Raw genomic sequence first — 15,000 nt, 5'->3', positions numbered from 1 at the left:
ATATTTCTGTCTGCAAGTTGTCGATCTATCCGTCGAGATTAGGGACTTTTCCTTATTGAAATCTAGAGAAGTATGGACGTAAGACGCTCCATAATTGGTAAGCTTACTTAAAGAGTGAAATCAGTGTAAAAGTAGGGCCAAGGTCATGGTCATACTTCAAAGTCAAAAGTTAATTAGAATAAGGCCACCACCCGAGGTAGTGTGTTTCATAATTGGCTTATTTTAAGACAATTTTTCTTTCCTCGTTGTTACAATTCAATAAAAAGCTCACCAATCATTTTAATTAGGAAAAGATAAAGGTTACACAAAAGAGAACAAGGACATTAATAATCCGATGCTATTCATACTATTAAAGTTTAATTGAATGATCCTTTATGTTTTGATCAATCATTCCAAAAAAAAAAAAACTCCCGATCAATATATGAATTATATTTAGTTTAGAATTACCATAAAACCTGATTTGTTGAATGAGAGAAATCAAGAATTAAAAAAGAAAAATACCTATGTCCGTTTGTGTATATATGTGTGTTGAATAGAATGATTTACTTTGAAAAACCTTTCAATATTGTGTATTGCTAAACTGGACTTGGAATATTCCTTTCGCCCTAATATCGTTACATAGATTGAAATGCCATACTAAATCTAGGTTTTTTAGAAACCCAAATAGCTTTCAATTATGGCTTATCAAAGTTCTAGTTCATTACAATAGAATTTTTTCCTATTATTATTATTATTATTATTATTATTATTATTATTATTATTATTATTATTATTATTATTATTATTACATGCTAAGATATAACCCTAGTTGGAGAAGCAAGATCATATAAGCCCAAGGGCTCCTAACAAGGAAAAGTAGGAAAAAAACAACAAGGAAATGAAGTAAAAGGGAAGAATGAAACATTAGAAAATTTAAATATTTTAAGAATAATAATAACAGTAAGTTAGATCTTTCACACATAAACTATAAAAATTCAAAAAAAAAAAAAAACTGAGGAAGAGAAAAGAAATAGAACAGCGTGCCCGAGTGTATCTTCCAGCAAGAGAACCTAAGGTTTAAAGGTCACTTATGAATGGCAGAGGCAAGGGACAGTAACATGGCCCTATCAAGTAGGACAATGCCCTAGAGGCTAACCATATATACATGGGATCAACGCCCAGTCACCCTCTCCATCCAAGTTAGGGCCAAGGAAGGCAATGCAATGGCTACTGATGACTTAGCAGATAGACTTTGAGACTCCCCCAAATAACACCCCCCCCCCCCCCCCTCCTTAGCTTATAAGGAAAACGAGATTGTAATGAACGAAGACACTAATGACTTTAAGTGGGACTCGAACCCAAGTCTGGCGTTCACCAGTCAGGGACGTTACCATATTGTCCACTACAAATATGGTTGTACAGAATTAGTTCTATTTTACACCCAATAATTTTCATGTCTCCATTGGACACCGACATTTTTAATTTCAATAACTTCTTGTCGGAACTATACTGACATAGATATCCTTTTGGCATCCGAAGGAAAAAGGAAGTGAAGAAATAGTCAATACTAGAATGATAAGCAAGATTAAGGGATTCTATAACCGAGTCAAATTCCACAAACAGGCATTTCTGTCTGTCAGGTAAATGTCAAGACACTGCTGAATAGGAAAAGGGCTGACCTTGAAGTTTTTGAAAAGTATAGATGAAGTTTAGTAATAAAGATGTTTCATCTTGGAAATCCAAAAGAAAATTGAACTTCTGTGAAAACGTGTGTGTGTGTTTGCGTTAAGGATAAACTAGATAACAATGAAAAACCTGATTGTTGAAAGATAGAACGCTTGTATAATATAAAATACAATCCTTGTCAGTGATTAATTTCCTAGTAAGTGAGGAAATAAAGAACACCGTTCAGAGAAATAATAGAGTCCCTCAATAAAATATACCTAAAAAAAATAAGTTGAAGCATCATTTAGGATGATTGATGCCATGGACTCCAGAGACAGAGTAATGATGGATATAGCCTATGGAAAACCTTCGATTTCAAATGACTTTTTAATGTATCCGGAAAGACTCACATTCACTTTTTAATCGCTAATATCTGTCATAGCCGTTAAATATAATCATTAGAAGGAAATCTCCTTTGTTGTCTTCACCATAATGATCAGAGACATTTTTCCTAAATGGAAAATAGATATTGTACAAACTATAGAGAAACAGAAAGATTTGGATATACAACGCAAAGACAAAGTCCACTGGGACAGATTTCAGACGGTAAATATAATGAGAGGAATGGTAGGCAGATGTGCGAACGAGGAGACTGGGACAGACGAAGGACCTATGAGGAAACTAGGGCAGACAAAAAATAGCTGATGAGACTAGGGCAAGCTAGGGACAATCGACAAGATTAGTTCAGTGAGTATACATTTAAATAGTCCAGTAAAACTTTATAGCAGAAAAATTATGAGGCCAAAACAGGAAGCAGACTGAAGAAAGACACTTGGACAGAAAGGCAGAAAAGAGTGAAAAAGATTAATTGTTATTTTTTTTTCTTTTAGTTTATTAATGCCGTACATAGTGGTTTGTCATACGCTGTTCATTTTTCCATTAGCTGTAAGCTATAGGTTACGGTCAGTTATTGGATACCAACCTACGAAGCCTGCCTGATCTCTTGGTTAATTATACTATAGCTGTCTTTCTATTTGGCTTAATGTTTTATATATTACGGAGAGTAAAACTTATTGGGTGGTAATGTTTTAAGGTTTATTTGTATCGCCATTTTTATGAACTAGTATAATGAAAAAGTTTTACCAATATGTATGAATGGAGCTTTTTTTGCAGACATATTGTGTAAAGTTCGGATAGGTTTACTGCTATGAAATCTCCTCCATCTATTATTCAATTAATTGTTAGGTCATCTTCTCTTTCTGATTTGCCTCTTATTTTGCTTTTTAAATCTTTCTTTACCTCTCCTACTGTTACATTTGGTTCTGGCTACATGTTTCATTATTTCTATTGGGAAACTTATTTCTTATATCACTTAAGTATAGCACTGTAAAGAAATCCACTGCAATTTTTATCACACCATCTTTATTGCTGCCAATATTTCCATTTCCATCATTTAAAACAAACATCTGTTGGCACCGAGTTAAAAATCTTCTTTTCATCAACTTGCTACTTCGTCCTTTCTTTAATGTTTCCTTAATTTTGGTCCGATTGCGTTTACGAAGACCTTGGGTTTTTAGTTTATTTGTTGGTTTGGACAGTTCTGCCAATTCTATTTCATCTCTCTTGGGTTTTACTGTCATTTCCCATATTTTCTTCATTATTTTTGTGTTTTGTGGTTCCCTTGTAATCCCTTGCCCGTCATTTTGTTTTTATTGATTATTCACCATTGTTACGTGTGTAACATTTTGTCATTAATCACACATTACAACCTCACAGAAAGTGAATGCAGTGATGTTCCCTAGTATAGAAATGTACTGCATGAGTTTCATACACGCTCGTACACAGTAACAGTTTTGATTTTTTATCGTATCACTCACTATTTCTTGTACGGTTAATAGACCAACCTGTGTTATCATGATAGCCTAAAGTTTACCATGTGAATTTTTGGGACTTTTCTTCTTCACAAGTCGCTGTATATAAACTTCATGATTATCTAATACAGTTCAATTTCATTCACCTCGCCTCTTAGTTACAACACAACTGCCCACTCGCACATTAGTGACCAACAGACTATCCGCTCAATCCCCTTGTGTCCTCAAAGCTGTGCCAAACAGTTTGAAGATACCACCTAACAACCCTGCCTCTTCAACATAGGTTCCCTTAATGACTGCTCTTCAACACAGGTTCCCTTAATGAGGGTACAGTCCTTATACAGCGGATAAGTGTTAGCCTGGTTTTAGCGTGCTGAAGTCTTATTTCGCATCAAGGGCATGATTCAGTCAAGCACCAAAGCAGATTAGGCTCTTGCAGTGATCACCAAGGACCTTTACCTGGAAATCTGCGATTTTCTTTGTGACCAAGGAACATGCCAGTATTGTACAACTACCTCAGAAAATACCTACAGGAGCAGTACTCGTCATTGATAGCCGCCTTAACAGCAAAACTTTCTCACCTCCTGATGAAGAAGAAAACTATTCAACATCGACTGAAGGTAACGTGAATGCAGTAGGACACAGAAGGCCACTCTATGACGTGGTGGAGTGGCAATGAAACTGCCCACCAAAAACAACTCTCTCATGAACTAACCAATGACCTCTATTGCCACTTAAGTAGGTCCACTTTGTAGGGGTGCCGATCGTAAAAATATTTGCCAAAAATACACTAATCAAGACACGCTAATGAAATTTTCAGGCATTATTAGCACTATAATAACGCATATCTTCTGTGAGTTGTATCATCCTACAGGGAAAATAAATGATTTTATGAAAAAAAAATGTGAAATTCAGTGCCCATTGTACTAAAGGTTATTTGGTGATCGGTGAAAAACTACTGTCTTGAATAGAAATTCGGTTTGTAGGCATGTTGGTATATCCACCTGGAACATGCACACAAAGTTTTATCAAAATCGAACAGTAAATAAGCACATAGCAAGAAAAAAACGAGCAATAACTTTAGTGAAAGCCCCGCCGATGATGGAGCGATAATTAGAAATCAATAATCACCAAAAATTCAAATCTCAATTTAGGGACAAAACCTTCTGAGAGTTTGTAGTTATTATGTCACTTGATAGCCTAAAACATCTAAAAAATATATTATTTAAGGCATAAAAGCAGGACAAGCAAAGAAATACACCCCTCTCCCGAAAAAAAAAAAAAAAAAAAAAAAAATTTTTTTTCTGAGGACATAGGAAAATGGGAAATAGTCTCATAGTAACCCCTAAAGTGGTTTTCTTTGATGAAACTAATATTATAAAACGACTTCGACCAATTTTTGAGAGGTACACTATAAAAATTACACAATTACTAATGATATTTCTTATTTTTACTATGAACATATGGCACTTTGCCCAACATGTAATGATATATATTATACCTACTATAATTATTATTTACAGAAATATTATTAAATCATTGTGGGAAATAATTCCAGGAAAGGCCTCCCCGTTTCTGATTTCCAGACCCGGGCCTGAAGGATAGAGCGCCAACACTCTCACACTTGACAAACTAGAGAACCGCAACGAAGACGGTTTGCTTTCCCTACACACGTTTAAGTCCAAAGATTATTCTATACCAGGACTGTCAGCACCGATATCACCTTGATGTTCCGACGCTACTCCAGGGCGCAGAATAGTAAATGCCAATCAAGTGTGGTTGGACTGAATCAGTTACGTTAACGACAGTTTCACAAAGAGTTAGGGGGAGCAGTACTGTAAAAGTCAAAACATCCTAAGAACCACCGGGAGGTAATACCGTAGAACATTACAATAAAGGATTGACACCGATAGCTTTAGATTGACGTAAATATGAACTTACCCTAAAGTCATCTCACCTCATGTGATAACTCATTTAGTCATTTCAAAATGTAAAGGTCAAGTTAAAAAGTTAATAATTTTAACCTAAAAATGGCGTTTATTTCTATAAAGTACAACAGAAATTTTCACCTAACTGACACAGGAAAAAAAACAGCAAAACTACCAAATAGAAATTTGAATAAAGACCGCATGGCATATGAAAAATTAAAAAATGCCAAGAAATGGTCAAATCAATTAAATCGTAAATCTATAATCAAATGACTAATCAACCAATGAAAGTAAAAATGGTGACTGAAATAATACTAATAGTTCTACTCAATACTTTGAACACATTCCTCTCGGGAAATAAATTTCAAACTTGATAGAGGGGAACGGGAACACAACTTATGTTAATGGACACGCCACGAATGATTAAACACGACAGTTTGAACATGACTTCCTAGCTAAATGTGCACATCGTCAAATAAAGGCTAGGAAAAAAGGGGGTACAGTTCCTTGGCCAGGGTTGAGCACCGTTACTTTTTACTCATGCTCTTGAGGGTTGATTGTAGACGTTGGAGCATCTTGTAAATTTGTTAACACGGTACATCTTCACTTTTGCACTGACGTGTTTTGTCTTCTTAGGCCTATGATTTGAATAATGGCACAAAATAAGGCATACTGTTGGTTAGTAAATGGTTGACCAACAGGTAGTCGAACCGACGCCTATACCACAACGACGTCTCAGATGAAGAGGCTATATCTACGTCCGTCTTCCACGCTTGCTGGTTTTTAAGTGGGCCACTCACATGCTTCTTCCTCCCGGCGCTGAGCAAGTTCAAGCAGGTTCAAGCAGGTCGAGTCCTTCTTCTTCTTCTTCAAATTTTCATGAGTACGTGTTTCGCTGAAGGGTGCTTTTTATAAATACAAGGATCATTCTTGAAACTCCAGGGGAAAGTAATTATATAGAAATCCTACTGTCTGGCTTATGAAAATTAATATACATACAAAAAAATTGAGTGGCGTTTAGTGATGTTCAATAACACAGAGAACAATCCTAGCTAAACAGACTTATAAATAGGTACTGAGATGTAAATAGCAATAAGCTAAGATCAACGTAAATTATAGAGTTACTTAAATACAAACCAATTGTGGTTAAACATCCAAAGCTTCAAGAGCATTTGGAACAGAACGTAACCAAGTGCTGTTTTCTTAAAAATTGTCGACGGTCGGTTGCATCGTCAAGCAATGCACCGTGAGCTCAGGAAATGAGAGAAAATTTTCTACAGAGGAATGAGGTGATGAAACGTAAAGCATTACAGGGGATTGATGGTCATGTTAGCAGCAATGAATATTTAATGGTATAATAATGAAGGTTACAAAGGAAACAAAAGAATAAAGAGATGCATAAAGCAGAGAAAATAACAAACAAAAGATAAAAAATGGAATAATGGGGTTGACTAAAATAAAGCGTGGAAAGAATTTCCACAATCATTATTACTACTAAAGTTAAAATTTTTGGAGAGGTAGACTATAAAAATTTTTACTGTGAACATATGGCACTTCGCCCTACATGCAATGATATATGTTATACAAGTAGGGGGGCCTTGACGACCATGGGGGGCATTATAGAGGCTGGAGACGAATTGTACAAAGGAAAACTTTTAGCAAAGAAAAAAATAATGAAAAAATTTGGAAAAATCAGCTCTACAAAGTGGAGCCTACCCTTAAAGGCTGTGGTTATGCTACTATCATTCCAGATTCGGGGCTGCTGCAAAGGAATGTTTGAACAGTTGTCAGTGGCAAAAAACGTATAAGTAAGCCTTTGCTAGCAGTGGCCTCCCTTGTGAAAATACCCTTCTTTTTACAGGCACGGGCATGCGATTTTTGGTAGACACGGGTGGTTGCTAAGGCCATATAGTCTGTCTGAATCTGCCAGCATCTGTCTATTAGCGACAAATGGATCTGAAATACCAACCAGGGTTAAGAGAACTTCATATTATCATTTGGAAGTGTTAAATATCACTGGAAGTTTCACGTTGCTGACGTCACTTTGTCAGTCACTAACGCAGATTTCCTAAAATTTCCACTTCCTGGGTGATGTTGCTCACCGATGGCTAGTCACTGCAGACTCTTACTCATCCAGACCTCTTCAACCCGCACCCTTTGATCTCACTCTACACATCAGTAAACCCATGAATGACAACACTAAAAGATCTCTAACCAAGATAATGGAAGACCATGGTACAGAGGCTATGGCACTACCTAAGACTAGGGATCAATAGTTTGCTTTAGGAGTGTCCTTCTAAAAAAAAAAATGCTTACTTTTAAGTATGACTTGATAGGAAGTTTCTATTAACCATAATAATTACCTGGAACATAGATGAAGAATTGTTAGTAATTATTTCTTAGCTGATCCCATCTTTTGTCGTCAATTTTTCTTGGTGGGATTTAATGATACGTTGGTATTCTCAAAATACAAGTTTAATATCTTATGGCTACATTGCTCTGTGACAGCTGACTCCTAAGTGTGCGTGGAGCATCATACACAATCTGACAAAACCAAAACACTTCTAAACAAAAGAGCATCGCTCTGAGAAGACTTAAATCCCACTCCAGTACAAAACTATAAAGAATCACATCCTATCTTTGAGGTAATCAACAAATATTTGAATCCTAATATCAAAACAAATCATTACACTTATGTAAAAAGTATAACGTGTTTTATTCATGCAATATGATGCAATGTTGCGCAATACCTGCAACAATTGAAATAATATAGTACATTATTACAATAATACATAACAGTCTCCTCCCGCTTAACTTGACATTGTAAAAATCTTCATAAATCTAATCTCTCAGGGGGCTTTCCTCTGTTAATCCTATTAGGAAGCACTTTAACCTCATCTTGTACTGGTACATGAATTGGTTCTGAATCTACATTGGATGTTGGACCATCTTGGTTAATATTTGACTCATTTGATATAACTACTTCTTTAAGTTTCTCATCTCTAACATTCACATGCTCTACTGTCTTTCTGTTTAACGGCTGTAATTGATCAACATGACGTTTTACAACATTATCACCAACACGAACATCATAATGTAAATTTCTTATCTCTCTTACAATCTCTCCTGGTATCCACTTCTCTGGAGTGTTGTACGATCTTACCATGACATCAGACAAAGGTAAAAAATTTCTTACATTAGGAAGCTTTACTACTTGTTTATACCCTTTATATTCTAAATCACTTTGCAAACTCGGATACAACAAATCTAACTTACACCTTATCCTCCTCCCCATCAACAAATTTGAGGGTGTCATGCCTGTTGTGCTGTGCAGTGTTGTTCTATAAGACAATAAAAATTTTGATACATGCAAAAATATATTACCTGAATTTGCTTTTCTACACTTCATATTGTGTTTAAACATTTGGACAAATCTTTCAGCCTCTCCATTAGTAGATGGATGATATGTAGCTGAAAATGTATGTTTTATACCATTGACATTACAAAATTCTTTAAACTCTTATGAGGTAAATTGTGGACCATTATCTGTAACAATTCTTTCTGGAATACCGTGCGTTGAAAAAATATGCATTAACTCTTTTATTGTGGCGTAAGACGTTGTTGTCTTCATTGGGATAATTTCTGGCCACTTACTGTAAGCATCTACTACTATAAAAAACAAGTAACTTAAAAAAGGACCTGGAAAATCTATATGCAATCTTTGCCCTGGATACCTAGGTAACTCCCACGGGTGCATTCTAGCAAATTGAGGATTGTTCTGTTGCATAACACAATTCATACAATTCTTTATATAAGATTCCACATCTTTATCTACACCTGGCCACCATACAAAAGTTCTCGCAATTGACTTTGATTTTACAATACCTTGGTGATCAGCATGTATTTCAGACAAAACCTTATTTCTCAGTGAATTAGGAATAACTACCCTTGAACCTCTCATCACTATTCCTTGTGTTACACTCAGTTCATACCATATATCCTTTTACGGTTTACAATTTTCCTCTTTTCCACATAAGTCCCTAAACCTTACTAAGTACTGGGTCTCTCTTGGTACTGTGTGTTACATCTTTTGCAGTTATTGGTACATCATATACAGAAATTAACAGAACACTGTCATCATACTCCTTTGGAGCTTTGTCTACGGGTAATCTGGATAAAGCATCTGCATTACCCATGTTTGATGTTGGACGGTATTCTATATCATAGTGGTACGCTGTTAACGTAATTGCCCAACGTTGTAGTCTTGCAGCTACCAACGTAGGTAAACTTGCTTTGGACCCAATATTGCTAATAAAGGTTTATGATCTGTAACAAGTGTGAACTTTTTCCTCCCATAAAGATACATATGGAATTTTTTAACTCCATAAACTAATGCTAAACCTTCCTTTTCTATTTGAGAGTAATTCCTTTCTGCCTTGTTCAATACTCTAGAAGTGAATGCAATTGGTTTTTCTGTTCCATCTGGCATTACATGAGATAATACTGCACCTAAACCTATGTTTGATGCATCACATACTAATTCAACTGGTAAATCCATTTAATAATGTACTAAGAATGTAGGTGATGTTATTTCCTGCTTGATTCTTTCAAAAGATTCCTGACACTCTTTTGTCCACTTCCATTCTACCCCCTTATTCAACAGATTATACAATGGATGTGCAATTGTAGACAAATTCTGAATGAAATTCCCATAAAATGTTACTAAACCTAGAAATGATTTTAATTCCTTAGCATTTTCTGGCACTTTTGATGATTGTACCACCGAAATCTTCTCTTTAGTTTTGTGAATACCCTTGCCATTTATTACAAAACCCAAGTATTCCACTGAATTAACTTTTAAAATACATTTGTCCTTATTTACTCTAATATTATGTTCCTTCAACTTCTTCAGAACTGTTCGCAATCTTTCTCTATGTTCTTTTGTGTCTTTACCAGCAATTAAAATATCATCTATAAAAATGGATACTCCTTGCATTCCTGAAAAAATCTTATCCATAGTTTGTTGCCATATAGGTGGACTACTTGCAACTCCATAAGGTAATCTCTTTGGTCTAAACAACCCTAAGGATGTATTTACTGTACATAATTCTTGTGAAGTGTCATCCATGGGAAGCTGTTGAAATGCTTGTCTTAAATCTAATTTAGAAAAAAACACTGCATCCTGACATTGTTGCAAATGTGTCTTTCGGATTTGGTAAGGGATGTTGAGCTACTTGCAGTTGTGGATTTAACGTTACTTTGTAATCTCCACATAAACTAACCTGTCCACTTTCCTTCACAATAGGAACTAATGGCGTAGCCCAATCTGAATATGTAACCCTTTCCCAGGAACCTTCATTTTCTAATCTCCTGATTTCTGTTTCAACTGCACTTTTCAATGTATATGGTACTGGTCTGGGAGCACGAAATCTAGGAGAACTGTCAGGTTTCAAAACTAAAATTGCCTTTGTGTTCTTTACTGTACCTATTTTATCTTTAAATACGTCTTGAAACTCTGATATGATATTATCCATAGATATTTCTTTTTTGTTTTCATCTTGTCTACCTCTAACCTTCAAAATACTAGGCCAATCTAACTTCAAATACTGTAGCCAATCTAAACCTAGCAAAGTTTGTCCATTACCTTTTACTACTGTTAATGGCATTCTCTCTAATTTTTGTTCTTTGTACTGTACTTCTACGTTCGAAGCACCAAATTACCTGAATATCAAAACCATTATAACCCTTCAAAACTACTATTAGTACCTTCTAATAACAAATTAGGAATGCTTTTAGTCGTTTTCTCAGACATAATTGATACATCGGCTGCTGTGTCAACTTGCATCAAAATTGGTTTACCATTTATGATTACTTCTACCATATGTTTCTTTGCACATTTGTTGACGGAATTAATGCAAAACGCAAAATCAGTTTCTGACCTAACCTGATTATCATGGACATTTTCCACATTATTTTCTTGACCAATAGTATCAACTGTAGCATTTATTTTCTTTGCGTACTGTTTAGGGAATCTACAAGCAGTTGCAAAATGACCCATCTTTCTGCAATTCTGGCATGTTTGTCCAGTAGCAGGGCATTTCTTTGCTTTGTATGCAAGATGATCAGTTTTACCACACCTATAACACTTGGGTTTTTCCTGTTGTTTCTGTGTATAAGCCCGATTCTGATATTTATGAACATTAGTGTTAGGCACTTTTCTATGACTAGGCTTTGACATATTCCTTCTCTGATTCTCATTGGTTTTCTACTTAGAACCTACTGTATTAATTTTAGAATTTTCCATTTTATTGCTTGTAGAACTACCTATTATGTTACTTTGCCTATTTGATATTTCTAAAGCTCTGCCTGTTATCAATGCCTTTTCTAATGTTAAATCTTTATCTTGCAATAATTTTTTCTTAGCTCTTGTGATGTGCAATGTGCAATCACTTGATCTATGATAACATTTTCTAACTCTAGAAATTCACATGAAACGGCTAAATTCTTTAGTCTAGTCACAAATGCATCTAAACTTTCATTTTCTTTCTGATAAGCCTGCGCTGAAAACTGGTATCTTTCAAAAAATTTATTGACCTGAGGAGCAAAATATGTGGTAAGAGCCTTAATTGCAGCTTCACTTGTGTCATCTGTAGGCTGCAAAGTCTTAAACACTTCCCGAACTTCCTTACCTGCTGCATGAAGTAATAATGCCTTCTTTTGGGCATCCTTCATGTTCCCTAATGCTTCTAAATAAATCCTAAATTCCTCACACCACTGTTGCCATCGTGTTGCAACAGAATTGGGCTCAGTAGTGATGCTGAAACGTTCAGGTTGTTCTATATCAAAAGGCATTTTGAGTCTAACCTTCCTACCTACAGTAGGTTAAGCTACTGTTATGCAGTTACAAGTTTACTTCCTACCTGTTTTGTAGCCTACCCAACTTTAAATTTCCCCCTTTCTTTTTTTGTTTGTTTGACGAAATTCCTGTTCAGCTGCTTGTACAATCTTCATTGCGCGAATTTCTTCTCGTCCATGTGCAAAAGAACCTTCTCTTGTGCTGGCCGTCCTTCTACATAAGGCCCAATGTTTCTTCTGCGTGTGTTCGTCCTCCTGGGCGTCGCCAATTTTTAAGTATGACTTGATAGGAAGTTTCTGTTAACCATAATAATTACCTGGAACATAGATGAAGAATTGTTAGTAATTATTTCTCAGCGGATCCGATCTTTTGTCGTCAATTTTTAAGTATGACTTGATAGGAAGTTTCTATTAACCATAATAATTACCTGGAACATAGATCAAGAATTGTTAGTAATTATTTCTCAGCTGATCCCATCTTTTGTCGTCAATTTTTCTAGGTGGGATTTAATGATACGTTGGTATTCTTAAAATACAAGTTTAATATCTTATGGCTACATTGCTCTGTGACAGCTGACTCCTAAGTGTGTGTGGAGCGTCATACACAATCTGACAAAACCAAAACATTTCTAAACAAAAGAGCATCACTCTGAGAAGACTTAAATCCTACTCCAGTACAAAACTATAAAGAATCACATCCTATCTTTGAGGTAATCAACAAATGTTTGAATCCTAATACCAAAACAAATCATTACACTTATGTAAAAAGCATAACATGTTTTATTCATGTAATATGATGCAATGTTGCGCAATATCTGCAACACTTGAAATAATATAGTACATTATTACAATAATACATAACACTTACCATAGCCAAAGAGGCTCTTCTACCCTTACCAAGAGAAAAGTAGCCACTGAACAATTACAGTGCTGCAGTTAACCTCTTGAGAAAAGAATTGTTTGGTAATTTTAGTGTTGTCAAGTGGATAATGAATGAGGAGAATGTGTTAAGAAGGTTTTGCCATTTACAATGAAACCTGTGAGTCGAATATCGCCAACCGTTGTCAAAAGGAAACTAATAAGAAGTTAATTTTAACTCAAATTACTTTAATAACGGTAAAAATCAGTCTCTTTTTTTGATTATGATATTTAAAAGTAATTTCTTTTGTAAAATTTATTACATTAAATCTTATGTAGGGGAAAAAATATTTTGGAAATACAGTTGGCTGTAAAATTCAATAAAGGATATAAAGACACTCCTTCTATGAAATTCTTTCCTGCTTTAGGACATTTAACCCTTTTAAGGTACTGTAGACCCCTTTCGGGGACCTGGCAAATGTGCATAACCCCATTTTTCGAGATATGCAGGGTTATTTCAGCTTTTACCGAGAGATAGAGGTGCATGTGCTCAGTTGGTGACGTTTATCGGTTGAGGTAGGATGTGTTTCCCTTAGTTCAATACATTACAGCCCCTCATGCTTTCGTTGATCACAAGGTGGGTAACATGTTACCGAACAAGGTACTAATCTTAATATTTTACATATAACTTTTTGATATACATCTTAAAGTTATTTTTATAAAAAAGTCAATGAGATTTTCAGTGAACATTGGTGAATAATGTTGCTATGTAGTAAAGTGTTTTTTTTTTTTAGCCTCTGTGGCTACAATATATAATTTGGGTTTCTTATATTGATCTCTGAGTTAGCTATAGAGAAAATATCTTATGGCAAATGGCCCTTTCAGAAGAAATTTCCCTTTTTTTTGGACAACTTTTAAGAAGCTTTTAGTTGCTCATATTAATATTTCTCACCTGTTTTGTATTATTAGGGAGTAATTGCATTGAAGATTTTAATTGTGCTTCTTTTCTTTTTTACTAAATTAATTTCATTTTATTCTATCTGAGTCACAGATATGGTGTTTCTTCATTGACAAGATCACCACAAGAAGTCAGGACAAGTGTACACAATTTTATTGGCTTTTTGATATTGTATGTATTTTTATCATTTTTTTTATAATTATATAATGTAGTAAAAATCATTCTTTTTTTCCTTTACTCCCAACGTAGTATTAAGGAATGATTTGTGACCAATATCCAGGTTTCAGATTTTTGTATATCTTTCATAAAAAGGGAGTTATTTGATCCGAAAGTTGAGGTCACCGTGTATGTACCCGGTTACCAACGGTGAACGAAAAATTTAGGGTTACTAATGCAGGGTTCACTAGTACATATTATTTTTTTATTTTTTTTTTAATAATCTTAGAAAGATTTTGTGCGTAAATACAATATATAATATTGATCATAAATACTTGATATCTATGAACATTATACCTATAAGGACCGTCATATGTAGAGAGCATGGTAAATGCATTTATTATTTCGGCAACTTGATTGCTTTCCTATCCAATATCTGAAGACGAGCTCATTCTAGTCAATAGTAACTTGTATATAGGCATTTTGGAACTGAAGCACCATTATTTTTATCTACAGTTGGAAAGACTCAGCAGTCATGTAGCCTTCTTGTAATGTTAAATGAAGCAACATTACAGTGAACTGTGTGATGGTGCGCGACACCAACAAGAGACAATGCTAATCCCATAAACAATATCTGTCCCAAGTTACGGCTAGCATTTTTTTTCCGGTTATCTTGACAATTTCTATATTACAACAGAAGAAGAACATTGCTTTTCATTACCAGAAACAG

Source organism: Palaemon carinicauda, chromosome 26 (assembly GCF_036898095.1).
Source record: "Palaemon carinicauda isolate YSFRI2023 chromosome 26, ASM3689809v2, whole genome shotgun sequence".
In the NCBI taxonomy this organism is placed as follows: Eukaryota; Metazoa; Arthropoda; class Malacostraca; order Decapoda; family Palaemonidae; genus Palaemon; species Palaemon carinicauda.
The sequence above is the reverse complement of the archived record's forward strand: the minus strand, read 5'-3'. Positions refer to the sequence as shown.